General features: G+C 42.2%; 1 non-coding gene across 1 annotated transcript; it reads right to left on the bottom strand.

Moving 5' to 3' along the window:
- Positions 1-11,042: 11,042 nt before the first annotated feature.
- Positions 11,043-11,116, bottom strand: Trnat-ugu (transfer RNA threonine (anticodon UGU)). The gene has a single exon. It is a non-coding gene; the product is annotated as a tRNA-Thr (tRNA).
- Between the last annotated feature and the right edge of the window lie 3,925 nt (positions 11,117-15,041).

Below are 15,041 nucleotides of genomic sequence, written 5' to 3'. Positions count from 1 at the left end.
ACATATCTAGTCTCCTGAAAAGTCGCTATACTCGAACATAATACGTGTTGCGCATAGTTCGCCCAACAGTCAAGAAACAAAAATTCCAACAGGTCGACTGACGGAAAAAGGTAAAGAATTTGCATTTTGGAGGTTTTTAGGATCCAATACCACAATTGGTAAAAACAGAACCTTTATAGGATCACTTTATTGTCCGTCCATCTGTCCGACGGTTAAGAACCGTTTTTCTCACACCTTAACCTCCAAATGTCAGATCTAGACCGTAAAATGTGCTAACTTCGTCCATCTGTGTAATTTCAGCCAGTTGGCTGAATTTATGGTTTAATTATTTCGAAAGATGTAATGTGTAGTGATAAAATCCTCTGACACCTTCGTTGTTTCACTTGTCTCTGCGCGCGAAAACTGCCGTTCCGTGATTGCTGATTTCCAGTCAGTGCTGAATATCGCAGTGATGAAGTGTGATAAACTTTTGCACTGCTGAAACCTGATGCCGTAAACCACTGCCTCTTTAACGGAACTGTTGTGAAAGTATCTCTTGATATGCATACACAAAAAGTGTACTTAAACAATAATTAGTGTTTGGTTGAGTTAGTTTTAAGATCGCCATTGTGAACTTTCGGGCTTACTTCGGCCATGCTGAAAGATGTAAGAAAAGTAGCAGGGTGCGCCAATAGTAATTACAACCAGATTATCCGGCCGGAGTGGCCGTGCGGTTCTAGGCGCTACAGTCTGGAGCCGAGCGACCGCTACGGTCACAGGTTCGAATCCTGCCTCGGGCATGGGTGTGTGCGATGTCCTTAGGTTAGTTAGGTTTAATTAGTTCTAAGTTCTAGGCGACTGATGACCTCAGAAGTTAAGTCGCATAGTGCTCAGAGCCACAACCAGTTTAATTTATAGAATGCATTAGAAGCAACTCGAAAAGTAAAAATATTATTACGCCAGGCCTCCGAAATATTGTCTGTACATTGAACAACCTTCCAGGACAAAATGAAAGAATTTCATACAGGAAGAATCGGGCGTCCTTTCTGCCGATGTCTGTTAATTTTCACATAACTGTTCTTATTTAGAAATTTATATTCTGAAATGCTTAAATTTCGTGACATAGCTTTTCCAGAAAAGTCAGTTGGGACATAGTTTGAAGAATCGCACCGAAGTGTAAATACATTCACATTGTTACCTTGTAATGTTTGCAGTTAGTGAACCGAAAGTCTTACAAATATATATATATATATATATATATATATATATATATATATATATATATATATAAAGTTATAGGCTATGATATTGTTCCAATTTACTCTTACATACATTTAAAATTATTTGTGTATTTAATTTCCTAATGGAACACTTACTCTAAGACAATTAGAGGAAGTTACGGTGATCTTATAGCGTTCGTTTTAAGTGGCCAATGCGTAATGCAGGCTGGTGTAACTTGGTGTTTCTGTAATATTTCGTTGCTGGGCGAACTTACCCCGTTTCCTGGGAAACTTCGCCCACTACTAAAAATTTACAAATACATCCTGAGAGTTATTTTCCACATGATGTGCGTAATAGGGCCTATACTATGGAGAAAGGTGTCTAATTTAATCATAGCATTTAATTCTCATCTTCACATTAAAATTCATAAAAAACCTTAAAAAGTGGCCGAAGTTACCCCATTCTATGGTTACTAACGTTGTATATCGACAGAATATCAACCAACATCAAGATATAGTTTGTGTTATGTGCTGTCGTCCAGAGAACGCACGTAAAAATTACGTATTAATTAAAATACCTGACGCATGGAGCACAGGAAGGGCGTAGCTGTGAGCGACTACTGTGAAAGCTCCCGTGGGGAAGTCAGCAGACCGTAAGTCTGCCGTACCAATTTTTTTATTTTTTATTTTACTGTAATGCGTTTCAAACTGTTACAAGGGACATGCTCCTGACATGTAAAAGGTCTGTTCGGAGTTTATAGTAATGTTCTTCTGGCAGTCCGCTTTCGCTTCCTTATTGGAAAGTAACGAACCTATAGAATACACTTGTAGTTTCACAAAATAAACAAATAATCGGAACAGAAGAATAAAGAAACCACGGGGGTGAAACTCATATAGCGACTTCCGGTAACACGACACAGAATCGTTGCCATGGCACTTTGTGCGCTGAAAGTTTATCAATCCATTATCTCGCTCGTTGTTGGATAATTTTAATATTCCATACCCGTTTTCGTTTCGTAATTATCAGAATCTCCTTTCATCAGTTTGTGCTTTTGATTAGAACTTCTCGTGTATACTGCACTCTTTGACATGTATTGTGAATATGTTGTTGGTATTCTGTTTTCCGCTTCCATCCGTAGTACTTGGTGGGATAAATGTTTCCATACTTAGAACTACTTAAACCTAACTTCGAACCTGCGAGCGTCGCGGTCGCACGGTTCCGGACTGAAGCGCCTAGAACCGCTCGGTCACAACGGCCGGCTTCACACACGGATTCACAAGCAGTACAAATAGACATTAGCGTACATAATACCACGTGGCGAAATCAGCTTCTGTCTTATATGAAACAAAAACAAATATGGTATCATTTATCCCACCGAATATTAGGGATGAGCGCAAAAATTAAGCAGAATTTACAGTTCAATTCAAAGATTGCAGCACACACAAGAAGGTCGTAATCATCTACATAATTTCCACCTGATAACAGCCACAGAGGTCGAAATTGCATAATACTTTACCATCAGACTACCTAACCCACCCATAAGGTATAAATGAATAATATTAGCAACTACTACTAGCATTTCTCAAAGCGAGAAAATAGAGTAACGCGCCATGTTTTACCCAATTCGAAGTCCACTGCCAGGACACTTGTAGCGCTACTGTCCGTCGCTGTTCCTTACTTTAACATGGGTCATGCACTTTTGATTTTTTTGTGTTCTGTGATAGAAGCAAATGCATCACCATTTCGGAAGTATTAATAGTATTAATACTAGTAATACCTCTCATTGTTATTATATTGTTATTACTGTTGGCACTTCCACACATGTGGTGCAATTGATTCTTTCTTCTTATCTTCCGATTGTTTTGTTAATTCTATGAAACTACAAATGTACTCTACACACTAAAGAGCTAAAGAAACTGGTACACCTGCCTAACATCGTGTAGGCCACCGCGAGCACACAGAAGTGCCACAATACGACGTGGCATGGTCTCAACTAAAGCCTGAAGTAGTTCCGGAGGGAATTGACACCGTGAATCGTGCAGGGCTGTCTATAAATCCGTAAGAGTACGAGGGGTGGAGATGTCTTCTGAACAGCACGTTGCAAGTCATTCCAGATATGCTCAATAATGTTCATGTCTGGTAAGGTTTGGTGGCCAGCGGAAATGTTTAAAACTCAGGAGAGTGTTCCTAGAGTCACTCTGTAGCAATTCTGGATGTGTGGGGTGTCGCATTGTCCTGCTGAAATTGCCCTCGTCCGTTGGCATGCACAATGGATGCAGGTGATCAGACAGAATGCTTACGTACTATCACCCGTCAGAGTCGTATCTTGGTGCGTCAGGGTCCCGTATCACTCCAACTGCACACGCCCCACACCATTACAGAGCCTCCACCAGCTTGAACAATCCGCTGCTGACATGCGGGGTCCATGGATTCACGAGGTTGTCTCCACATCCGTACACGTCTATCAGCTCGATACAATTTGAAACGAGACTCGTCCGACCAGGCAACATGTTTCCAGTCAAACAAATGGTTCAAATGGCTCTGAGCACATGGGACTAAACATCTGGGGTCATCAGTCCCCTAGAACGTAGAACTACTTAAACCTAACTAACCTAAGGACATCACACACATCCATGCCCGAGGCAGGATTCGAACCTGCGACCGTAGCAGTCGCGCTGTTTCCAGTCATCAGCAGCCCAATGTCGGTGTTGACGAGACAGGCGAGGCGTAAAGCTTTGTGTCGTGCAGTCATCAAGGGTACACGAGTGCGCCTTCGGCTCCCAAAGCCCATATCGATTGTTTCGTTGAATGGTTCGCACGCTGACACTTGTTGCTGGCCCAGCATTGAAATCAGCAGCAATTTGCGGGAGGGTTGCACTTCTGTCACGGTGAAAGACTCTCTTCGGTCGTCGTTGGTCTCGTTCTTGCAGGATCTATTTCCGGCCGCAGCGATGTCGGAGATTTGATGATTTACCGGATTCCTGATATTCCCGGTACACTCTGAAATGGTCGTAGGGGAAAGCCTCCACCTCATCGCTATCTCGGAGATGCTGTGTCCCGTCGCTCGTGCGCCGACTATAATACTATGTTCAAACTTACTTAAATCTTTATAATCTGCCATCGTAGCAGCAGTAACCGATCTAACTACTGCGCCAGGCACTTGTCTTATATAGGCATTGCCGACCGCATCGCCGTATTATGCCTGTTTACATACCTCTGAATTTGAATACGCATGCTTATACCAGTTTCTTTGGCACTTCAGTGTATATCGGAGTTTTCCTTGATACCCTGTCGATATACAAAGTTATGGAGCGAAGTGACGGACTGGGTATCAGAAACGGTAGAGGTATCAAGTTTAAATTATGTCCAATACAAAGATCTACGCTCCGTCTGCGATGTAAAAACATGTAAGCTTCTACGGCAATTCAGTCAAGATACGGCCATTTATATCACATATTTCGTATTTCAGTTTTGTCTTCAAATGCTGAAGACATTATCAGAGACTATAACGACTCAAAATAGTTACAGTCTCTAACATTTCGGCTTGATGAGGTTGTTTGAGATCGGAACTGCTTTCAGAGTCGTGGCAGCCTCTTATGATGTTCCAAGGGTTGGAAGACGAAATGTTAGGCAAAGAAGACGCCTTGGCCCACGGTATAATGCTCATAAAACAAAAAGCTCAAAAAATGTAAAAAAAAATAATTTTTATGTTTGGCTGTAAAAATGTAATTAATTTTAGACTCAAATTTATAGTGCATATTAATTTAAAAATGTTTAACTCTTACGTGCTCCTTAGAGCAGGATTCGAGGCATCGATTCTTTTTTGTAATCAGATTCGAATTTCGACTCAGCGTCGTTGGCGGAACAACATTTAAGTAATGTATCCGTAAAATCTATTTTTGGTTTGTGAGCCGTCCGTATTCTGTTTTAGCAATCTTCAGTCACTTTCATAAATTTTATATGGGACAACACTGGAACAGGGAGGTCTGATTGGTAAAATGTTGAATATTTGATTATATTACGGATACATTAATGATTTTTATGTTATGTCTGTGTGTGTCTGACGAAAAACAATATACGTTTTGCCAGAGGAATTTCGAATGACGTTATTGAGGAGTCTTCAGCGGCATGAAATACATTTTCACTTCAATGCAGCACATTTAATCTAAATATTGCGCCATTGTACTCTGTTGGTCGACCCTTGACACTTTCTTTCTCAGTATACGTGTTTTTTTGTTTTTTTTTACTACTTATGAGCTCATGCTGTTCTACATGCGTCCTTGCTGTCCTCTTCTGCCAACACCATTAAGAATCCGTGCCATGTCAGCACACTCACTCACTCTCTCTCTCTCTCTCTCTCTCTCTCTCTCTCTCTCTCTCTCTCACGCACACACACACACACACACACACACACACACACACAAAATATATTAATTCACGTAATGCACACGTCCTTTCGTATTCCAGTTTCGTTCCACAATACCCTGACGGGATGATACATTTATGCATTCCTATATCAGTACCCCGAAACCCACCTTTCTTTCTGTGGCGGAGTGTACTTTGATATCACCTCCTTTTCTATTCCATTCGCGAGCGGTGCTTATGAAGAGAGATTCGATAAACTAGCGTATGTGCTTCTTTTTCAATAATTTTCCCGTCCTGGTCACTTCGAGAGACGTATGTAGGGGGAAGTAATACGTTGCTCATCTCTTCTTGGGACGTTCGCTCACGGAAATCAGCAGTAAACTTCTCAGAGATGCGCAAAGCCCCTATTGTAGTGTGTGCCACTGGAGCTGGATAACTCTCCCAAGCTTACTGAACTATCCAGAGACGAAAAGTGCCGCCCTTTATTGGATCTTGTGTATCCCTTCTGTTAATCCATCCAGGTACTTACGAGTAATACTCAAGCATATGTCTTACATGAGTGTAACGCAATTCTTTCGTGGATAATTAATATCTCCTGGAGATTCTTCCAATGAGACAGTAAGTCGATGTTTTTCTCCGTCAAATACCCAGTTGCGCCGGCCGAAGTGGCCGAGCGGTTCTAGGCGCTACAGTCTGGAACCGCGTGACCGCTACGGTCGCAGGTTCGAATCCTGCTTCGGGCATGGATTTGTGTGATGTCTTTAGGTTAGTTAGGTTTAAGTATTTCTAAGTTATAGGGGACTGGTGACCTCAGAAGTTAAGTCCCATAGTGCTCGGAGCCATTTGAACCATTTTTAACCAGTTGCATTAAAAAGGAAACACTTTTACGGCATTCGGCAAATACGATTGTCTTTCGGAACCTCAGAAAACTGTTATTTTTCCAATATTGTCATGACTTGTGAAGCACCGATTGATACTTCAGTCAATGTTGAACAATCAATTGTTAACGTACTGTGCGACGTGTTGTCATGGTGAAGCATGATGCAATGTTTTCCATTGTTTTCCCGAATTTTCGTGGTGGTATGTTCTTATGGCACCAAACTGCTGAGGTCATCGGTCCCTAGGCTTACACACTACTTCTTAATCTAACTTAAACTAACTTACGCTAAGGACAACACACACACCCACGCCCGAGGAAGGACTCGGACCGTGGGAAGGCGCCTTAGATCGCGCGGCTTTTCGCGATTTCATCGCTGACTTGTGGCAAGTATTGCTGTGCTGCACAGCATTCATCAGTAAGTGTTCTTAGATCCTCTAAATGAATGCTAACTGAAGAAAGACGCCGTCATTTGCTCGGAAGAGCTTCGTAAACGGATCACTTTTGTTAGCTTCAGTTTATCTTGCATTTTTGTTTCCGACTAATACTAATACACTATCTGATCAAAAACATCCGAACACTCCTGCGTGCCGGCCGGAGTGGCCGAGCGGTTCTAGGCGCTTCAGTCTGGAACCGCGCAACCGCTACGGTCGCAGGTTCGAATCCTGCCGCGGGCATGGATGTGTGTGATGTCCTTAGGTTGTTGTTGTTGTGGTCTTCAGTCCTGAGACTGGTTTGATGCAGCTCTCCATGCTACTCTATCCTGTGCAAGCTTCTTCATCTCCCAGTACCTACTGCAACCTACATCCTTCTGAATCTGCTTAGTGTATTCATCTCTTGGTTTCCCTCTACGATTTTTACCCTCCACGCTGCCCTCCAATACTAAATTGGTGATCCCTTGATGCCTCAGAACATGTCCTACCAATCGATCACTTCTTCTAGTTAAGTTGTGCCACAAACTTCTCTTCTCCCCAATCTTATTCAATACCTCCTCATTAGTTATATAATCTACCCATCTAATCTTCAGCATTCATCTGTAGCACCACATTTCGAAAGCTTCTATTCTCTTCTTGTCCAAGCTAGTTATCGTCCATGTTTCACTTCCATACATGGCTATGCTCCATACAAATACTTTCAGGAACGACTTCCTGACACTTAAATCTATACTCGATGTTATCAAATTTCTCTTCTTCAGAAACGCTTTCCTTGCCATTGCCAGTCTACATTTTATATCCTCTCTATTTCCACCATCGTGAGTTATTTTGCTCCCCAAATAGCAAAACTCCTTTACTACTTTAAGTGTCTCATTTCCTAATCTAATTCCCTCAGCATCACCCGATTTAATTTGACTACATTCCATTATCCTCGTTTTGCTTTTGTTGATGTTCATCTTATACCCTCCTTTCATGACACTGTCCATTCCGTTCAACTGCTCTTCCAAGTCCTTTGCTGTCTCTGACAGAATTACAATGTCATCGACGAACCTCAAAGTTTTTATTTCTTCTCCATGGATTTTAATACCTACTCTGAATTTTTCTTTTGTTTCCTTCACTGCTTGCTCAATATACAGATTGAATAACATCGGGGATAGGCTACAACCCTGTCTCACTCCCTTCCCAACCACTGCTTCCCCTTCGTGCCCCTCGACTCTTACAACTGCCATCTGGTTTCTGTACAAATTGTAAGTAGCCTTTCGCTCCCTGTATTTTACCCCTGCCACCTTCAGAATTTGAAAGAGAGTATTCCAGTAACATTGTCAAAAGCTTTCTCTAGGTCTACAAATGCTAGAAACGTAGGTTTGCCTTTCCTTAATCTAGCTTCTAAGATAAGTCGTAGGGTCAGTTCCAAAGTTTCTACGGAATCCAAACTGATCTTCCTCGAGGTCAGCTTCTACCAGTTTTTCCATTCATCTGTAGAGAATACGCTTTAGTATTTTGCATCCGTGACTTATTAAACTGATTGTTCGGTAATTTTCACATCTATCAGCACCTGCTTTCTTTGGGATCGGAATTATTATATTCTTCTTGAAGTCTGAGGGTATTTCGCCTGTCTCATACATTTTTCTCACCAGATGGTAGAGTTTTGTCAGGACCGGTTCTCCCAAGGCCGTCAGTAGTTCTAATGGAATGTTGTCTACTCCCGGGGCCTTGTTTCGACTCAGTTCTTTCAGTGCTCAGTCAAACTCTTCACGCAATATCGTATCTCCCGTTTCATCTTCATCTACATTCTCTTCCATTTCCATAATATTGTTCTCAAGTATATTGCCCTTGTATAGGCCCTCTATATACTGCTTCCACCTTTCTGCTTTCCCTTCTTTGCTTAGAACTGGGTTTCCATCTGAGCTCTTGATATTCATACAAGTGGTTCTCTTTTCTCCAAATGTCTCTTTAATTTTCCTGTAGGCAGTATCTATCTTACCCCTAGTGAGATAACCCTCTACATCCTTACATTTGTCCTCTAGCCATCCCTGCTTAGCCATTTTGCACTTCCTGTCGATCTCATTTTTGAGACGTTTGTATTCCTTTTTGCCTGCTTCATTTACTTCATTTTTATATTTTCTCCTTTCATCAATTAAATTCAGTATTTCTTCTGTTACGCAAGGATTTCTACTAGCCCTAGTCTTTTTACCCACTAGGTCCTCTGCTGCCTTCACTACTTCATCTCTCAAAGCTACCCATTCTTCTTCTACTGTATTTCTTTCCCCCATTCCTGTTAATTGTTCCCTTATGATCTCTGTACAACCTCTGGTTCTTTCAGTTTATCCGGGTCCCATATCCTTAAATTCCCACCTTATTGCAGTTTCTTCAGTTTTAATCTATAGTTCATAACCAATAGATTGTGATCAGAGTCCACATCTGCCCCTGGAAATGTCTCATAATTTAAAACCTGGTTCCTAAATCTCTGTCTTACCATTATGTAATCTATCTGAAACCTGTCAGTATCTCCAGGCTTCTTCCATGTATACAATCTTCTTTTATGATTCTTGAACCAAGTGTTAGCTATGATTAAGTTGTGCTCTGTGCAAAATTCGACCAGGCGGCTTCCTCTTTCATTTGTTAGCCCCAATCCATTTTCACCTACTACGTTTCCTTCTCTCCCTTTTCCTACTACTGAATTCCATGACTACTAAATTTTCGTCTCCCTTCACTATCTGAATAATTTCTTTTATTTCATCATACATTTCTTCAATTACTTCGTCATCTGCAGAGCTAGTTGGCATATAAACTTGTACTACTGTTGTAGGCGTGGGCTTCGTGTCTATCTTGGCCTCAATAATGCGTTCACTATTCTGTTTATAGTAGCTTACCCGCACTCCTATTTTTTTATTCATTATTAAACCGACTCCTGCATTACCCCTATTTGATTTTGTATTTATAACCCTGTATTCACCTGACCAGAAGCCTTGTTCCTCCTGCCACCGAACTTCACTAATTCCCACTATATCTAACTTTAACCTATCCATTTCCATTTTTAAATTTTCTAACCTACCTGCCCGATTAAGGGATCTGACCTTCCACGCTCCGATCCATAGAACGCCAGTTTTCTTTCTCCTGATAACGACGTCCTCTTGAGTAGTCCCCGCCCGGAGATCCGAATGGGGGACTATTTTACCCCCGGAATATTTTACCCAAGAGGACGCCATCATCATCTAATCATACAGTAAAGCTGCATGCCCTCGGGAAAAATTACGGCTGAAGTTTCCCCTTGCTTTCAGCCGTTCGCAGTACCAGCACAGCAAGGCCGTTTTGGCTGATGTTACAAGGCCAGAACAGTCAATCGTCCATACTGTTGCCCCTGCAACTACTGAAAAGGCTGCTGCCCCTCTTCAGGAACCACACGTTTGTCTGGCCTCTCAACAGATACCCCTCCGTTGTGGTTGCACCTACGGTACGGCTATCTGTATCGCTGAGGCACGCAAGCCTCCCCACCAACGGCAAGGTCTATGGTTCTTGGTGGGGGGGGGGGGGGGGGTCCTTAGGTTAGTTAGGTTTAAGTAGTTCTAAGTTCTAGGGGACTGATGACCTCAGATGTTAAGTCCCATAGTGCTCAGGGCCATTTGAACCATTTGAATCCCTCCCGCTTAATGAGGAGTTGACCACTAGAGACCACGAGGGGCTGACCCGCCAGTATAAAAGAAAGTGCGGAGAGTTGTGTAGTTAGTAGAGAAACAGTGACAGGAGGAGAGCTAAGTGACCTCGAACGTGGACTAGTCATTGGATGTCACCTAACAAACACTCAGGGGCATTACTGCCGTTCTGAAGCTTGCCAAATCAACTGTTGAAGAAGAAACGCGAAGGAACAACCACATCTAAACTAAGGCAACCAGGTATCGTGTACTGAGGGACAGGGACCGTCGAGCACTGCGGACTGCGGTTGTGAAAAATCTAGTGAAACCCGCGGAAGGAATCCATTGTGAATTCGAAAGTGCTACCAGCAGTCGATCTAGCACAATGTATGTGCGCTGGGAGTTAAAAAGAATTGGATAGAATGGTCGAGCAGCTCCTCCTAAGCCACACATTTATGTGAAATGATAATTAAATCAACTCCCTACGCTGTCGACAGGCGTTGATATATATCAGCGGGGACAGTTGAAAATGTGTGCCAAGACCGGGACTCGAACCCGGGACCTCCTGCTTACATGGCAGACGCTCTATCCATCTGAGCCACCAGGGCACAGAGGATAGTGCGACTGCAGGAATTTATCCGCTCCCCGTGAGACCCACATTCCCAACTTAATGTCCACACACGACATTCGTAGTGCCCCTGCCCATTACACTCATTACGCGGCAGACAATCTTACCGAGTCCCGTAAGAGTTTGGCAATATGTGTGCATTCGCAATGGCCGTCCGAAAGAATAGATACCATCTTCATATAGTTAAGGTTGGTTGGTTGTTTTGGGGAAGGAGACCAGACAGCGTGGTCATCGGTCTCATCGGATTAGTGAAGGATGGGGAAGGAAGTCAGCCGTGTCCTTTCAAAGGAACCATCCCAGCATTTGCCTGGAGTGATTTAGGGAAATCACGGAAAACCTAAATCAGGATGGCCGGACGCGGGATTGAACCGTCGTCCTCCCGAACGCGAGTCCAGTGTCTAACCACTGCGCCACCTCGCTCGGTATAGGTAAGGCTAACCGGCCATTGACCTCCTCCTTCTGTGCGAATGCACACGTATTGCCAAACTCTTACGAGACTCGGTAAGATTGTCTGCCGCGTAATGAGTGTAATGGGCAGGGGCAATACGAATGTAGTGTGTGGACATTAAGTTAGGAATGTGGGTCTCACGGAGAGCTCTCAGGTAAGCCACTGGTGACGCAGCCACAAAGGAATCGACAAGAGCCTCGACTAGTAAACAAGATAGGTCTTCTCTCGAGTGATTAACGAAAACCATAGAAAATCTGACTCACAAATGTCACAGCTCCCAGTAACAAGGTCGCTTAGCATCTCCGTTTACTAACCTTCCGCCTTCCTGTGACTTGCGTATGGTCCACATTTCCTAACATTAACACATTTTAGAGTAACCCTTCGAGACGTACGATACGTTTCTCGTTGAGCTCCCGATAAGGGTGGAAAATTCTTGTGTTGGACATAACAAGTCTGTCACGAAGGTCTTTCGCAACGGATTTGTTTTACAAACTGTGGTTGGTGCTTGTCGGGTTAGTTCGCTATTTGCAAAGAGAATTAACACAACTGCACCGAGAACAGTTAATAAAAATCTGTCACAAATTTATTGGTGATTCTATGAACCTTGTCGGTCGTTCTTTGTCATTCGTCGTGTTCATGAAGTAAACCTTCAGGGGTGTAGTACAAGATGAGATGTACATTAACAGAGAAAAGCAGTCCTCTGGAGTCCTTTGCCGTTTCGTTAAACCAATTTGGATACTTTTTTTTGTTGCGGAACTTTTCAAAATTTTTTTGTTAACCTGTTTGGGTTTATTCTGAGGATGTGTCCATAAAAATCAGTTCTTCTCTTCCTTATTATGTCAGAATTTTTCGGTAGTTTAGTAAAGGGCTTCGTTTTTGACGTGAATTAGTTTGTTGTTGTGGAATATGGGACCAAGAATTTTTCTTGCTACATTCCTTTCTTTGATCTCCCGCCTTTCAACTGGCCCGTGGTTGGTGATGGACAATGTTTCGGTTGCATACAGGACTTCCAGTTCTATTGTCGTATTCTAACGTCTTATTTTTGAATTTCACGAGAGGGACTTTTTGTTATATGTATTGCTGGTGGGTTGGAAGTTTATTATCTTTTCTGGATCTTCTTTTCTTCTTTTGGGGTCGTTGGTTCCGTTTTTGTTTTTGGGGATGATTTTGAGCTTTATTTTAGAAAAAATGGCTCTGAGCACTATGGGACTCAACATCTTAGGTCATAAGTCCCCTAGAACTTAGAACTACTTAAACCGAACTAACCTAAGGACATCACACACACCCATGCCCGAGGCAGGATTCGAACCTGCGACCGTAGCAGGCCCACGGTTCCGGACTGCAGCGCCAGAACCGCACGGCCACCGCGGCCGGCTATTTTAGAAAGATAGTGACGACAATCTAGGATGGTTCCTCTGATAACTTTGACATTTTGTATTTCCTAATGGAACTTCAGTTTCATTGCCACGTGATCGAGGTAGAATTAATCTAGGTGTAGGTTTGGTGAGTCCCATGTTTACTGTTTCGAGGTAGCTCTTTAATGGCTGTGGACTTCAGGATCATGTTGTGTGCTTGGCATAATTCTATCAGTCTGGTGTCATTTTGGTTAGCTCTGTTAAGTGCCGGGTAGTTTCCAATAATTTTTTGTATGCTTCTCCTTCCCTATCTGGACACTGAAGTCCCCTAGAAGAAGGACATTGCCTTTCTCTGGAATTTTTTGCACATCATGGAGCTGGTCACAAATACGGTCCACCTTTTCTTTTTTCTTTCTATTGTCTTCATTTATGGGGGGTTGTGCATTCACGATGGCGTATACTGTTTTAGCAGATTTGAAGTTAAGTGTGGAGAGTGAGTGATTCGAAGTTGATAATGGAGTCCAAAATATATTTGTCTATTATGAATTCAGTTCTGGAGTGCTATGTGCTTTTAATATTTTTTTTTTTTTTTTTTTTTTTTTTTGCATATCTTTCGTTTGTATGCTCTGAAGCCTCCAGAATCAAAATTGTTTTCATCCACAAATCCGGTTTCCTGTATTGCCGTCATGAGGATTTTGTAGTTCTTGAGGGTATCTGTAAGACGTTCTAATTTTCCAGTTTTTAAAAATGAATTTACATTGTAAGTAGTTCTGTATTTGGTTATCTATACTTCATGTTGCTTGTTTGATGTTCCAAGACGCTCCAACTCGTCTCTGTATGATGCTAGTGACCGCCCAGAATCACACTGTCTGCTTCCGCACTTTGGTGTGGTGAATTGTTCACTGGGATAATTGGTTTCACGTCACACTTTTTCTTGATTGATGATGTCATGTATGTAGTGGCTTTTATTGTTAGTGCCACACAATTATCATAAAATAATCTAAAAAGCGGGGAAGACAAAAATACAGGGCGTTTCATAAAGAGTGACCTGATTTCATACTTTGTATTTGTTAATAAAAACATACTAAAAATACTGGATGGAGTGCGAAATACTCACAAAATTTTTAAATTTTAGCTATGATATTACAAATGCTCTGTGTGTCCCCCAACACCAGCACGAGTAACATCTGTACGATAGCTAAATTCGTCAAACCTTACACAACTTTTTCTATATTGCTACTTAAGAGAGAGAGAGACTAACAAACTTTCCTTCACATAACCCCACAAGAAAACATCGCATGGGGTTCACGTTTGTCTTCAAATGCTGCAGAACTGTCATTTTCCGTAACTTCAGGAGGACTCCAATGACTTCATTTTCCAGCAGGATGGAGCTAATATGTTTCGGTGTATGTGGTCATGTGTATCAGCAGCGTCACAGCAACAGCTATTGGCAAGCGCGGTCCGTTTGACGCCAGGAAGAACACAACCGGAATGCTTAAGCGCTGAAGCTCACTTCGTGTACGTAGACAAGAAATCTAAGATACAAAATTGACCAAAGATAATGCACAACCCTATGCTGATGCTCTGGAGTTCGAATCTCGTCACGAACAGCACATAAACAGTACTACTATAATTGAGGTAGTTAACCAAACACTGATATTATAATGTGCCTCTAACTTTTTTTAAAAAACGTGTTTGCGTCTTCTGTAATCTGTCCATTTAATATACATTTTTATTTTCCCGCTATGTATCGTAGTCTCAAACCGTTCCAGTAGATTCAATTTCATACAGTTACCCTGTCTGTACTGGGACGTCTACTTCCATTCCCAACAAAAGGTGGCCAGGTTTACGGATATGCAGAGCTATGGCCTACTTTTTGAAATTACTAAGATGTAAACCACCCCTGTGTTCTCTTGTACCTAAAACTTAAGAACCTACTGGTCTGACCGATGATCTCCACATGACAATTGTTACAATAAATTCTGTAGATACCAGCTTCATCGTATTTAGCAACCTCCTGTTTTAAATTATTCCTGAATTTGCATCGAAGAGCGTTGCTGGTTTTAAATACGGCTTCAATTTTAAACGTCTTAAAAATGTTA

Source organism: Schistocerca serialis, chromosome 9, assembly GCF_023864345.2.
Source record: "Schistocerca serialis cubense isolate TAMUIC-IGC-003099 chromosome 9, iqSchSeri2.2, whole genome shotgun sequence".
NCBI classification, from domain to species: domain Eukaryota; kingdom Metazoa; phylum Arthropoda; class Insecta; order Orthoptera; family Acrididae; genus Schistocerca; species Schistocerca serialis.
Note: the sequence above shows the minus strand (reverse complement) of the source record. Positions and strands in the feature narration are given on the sequence as shown.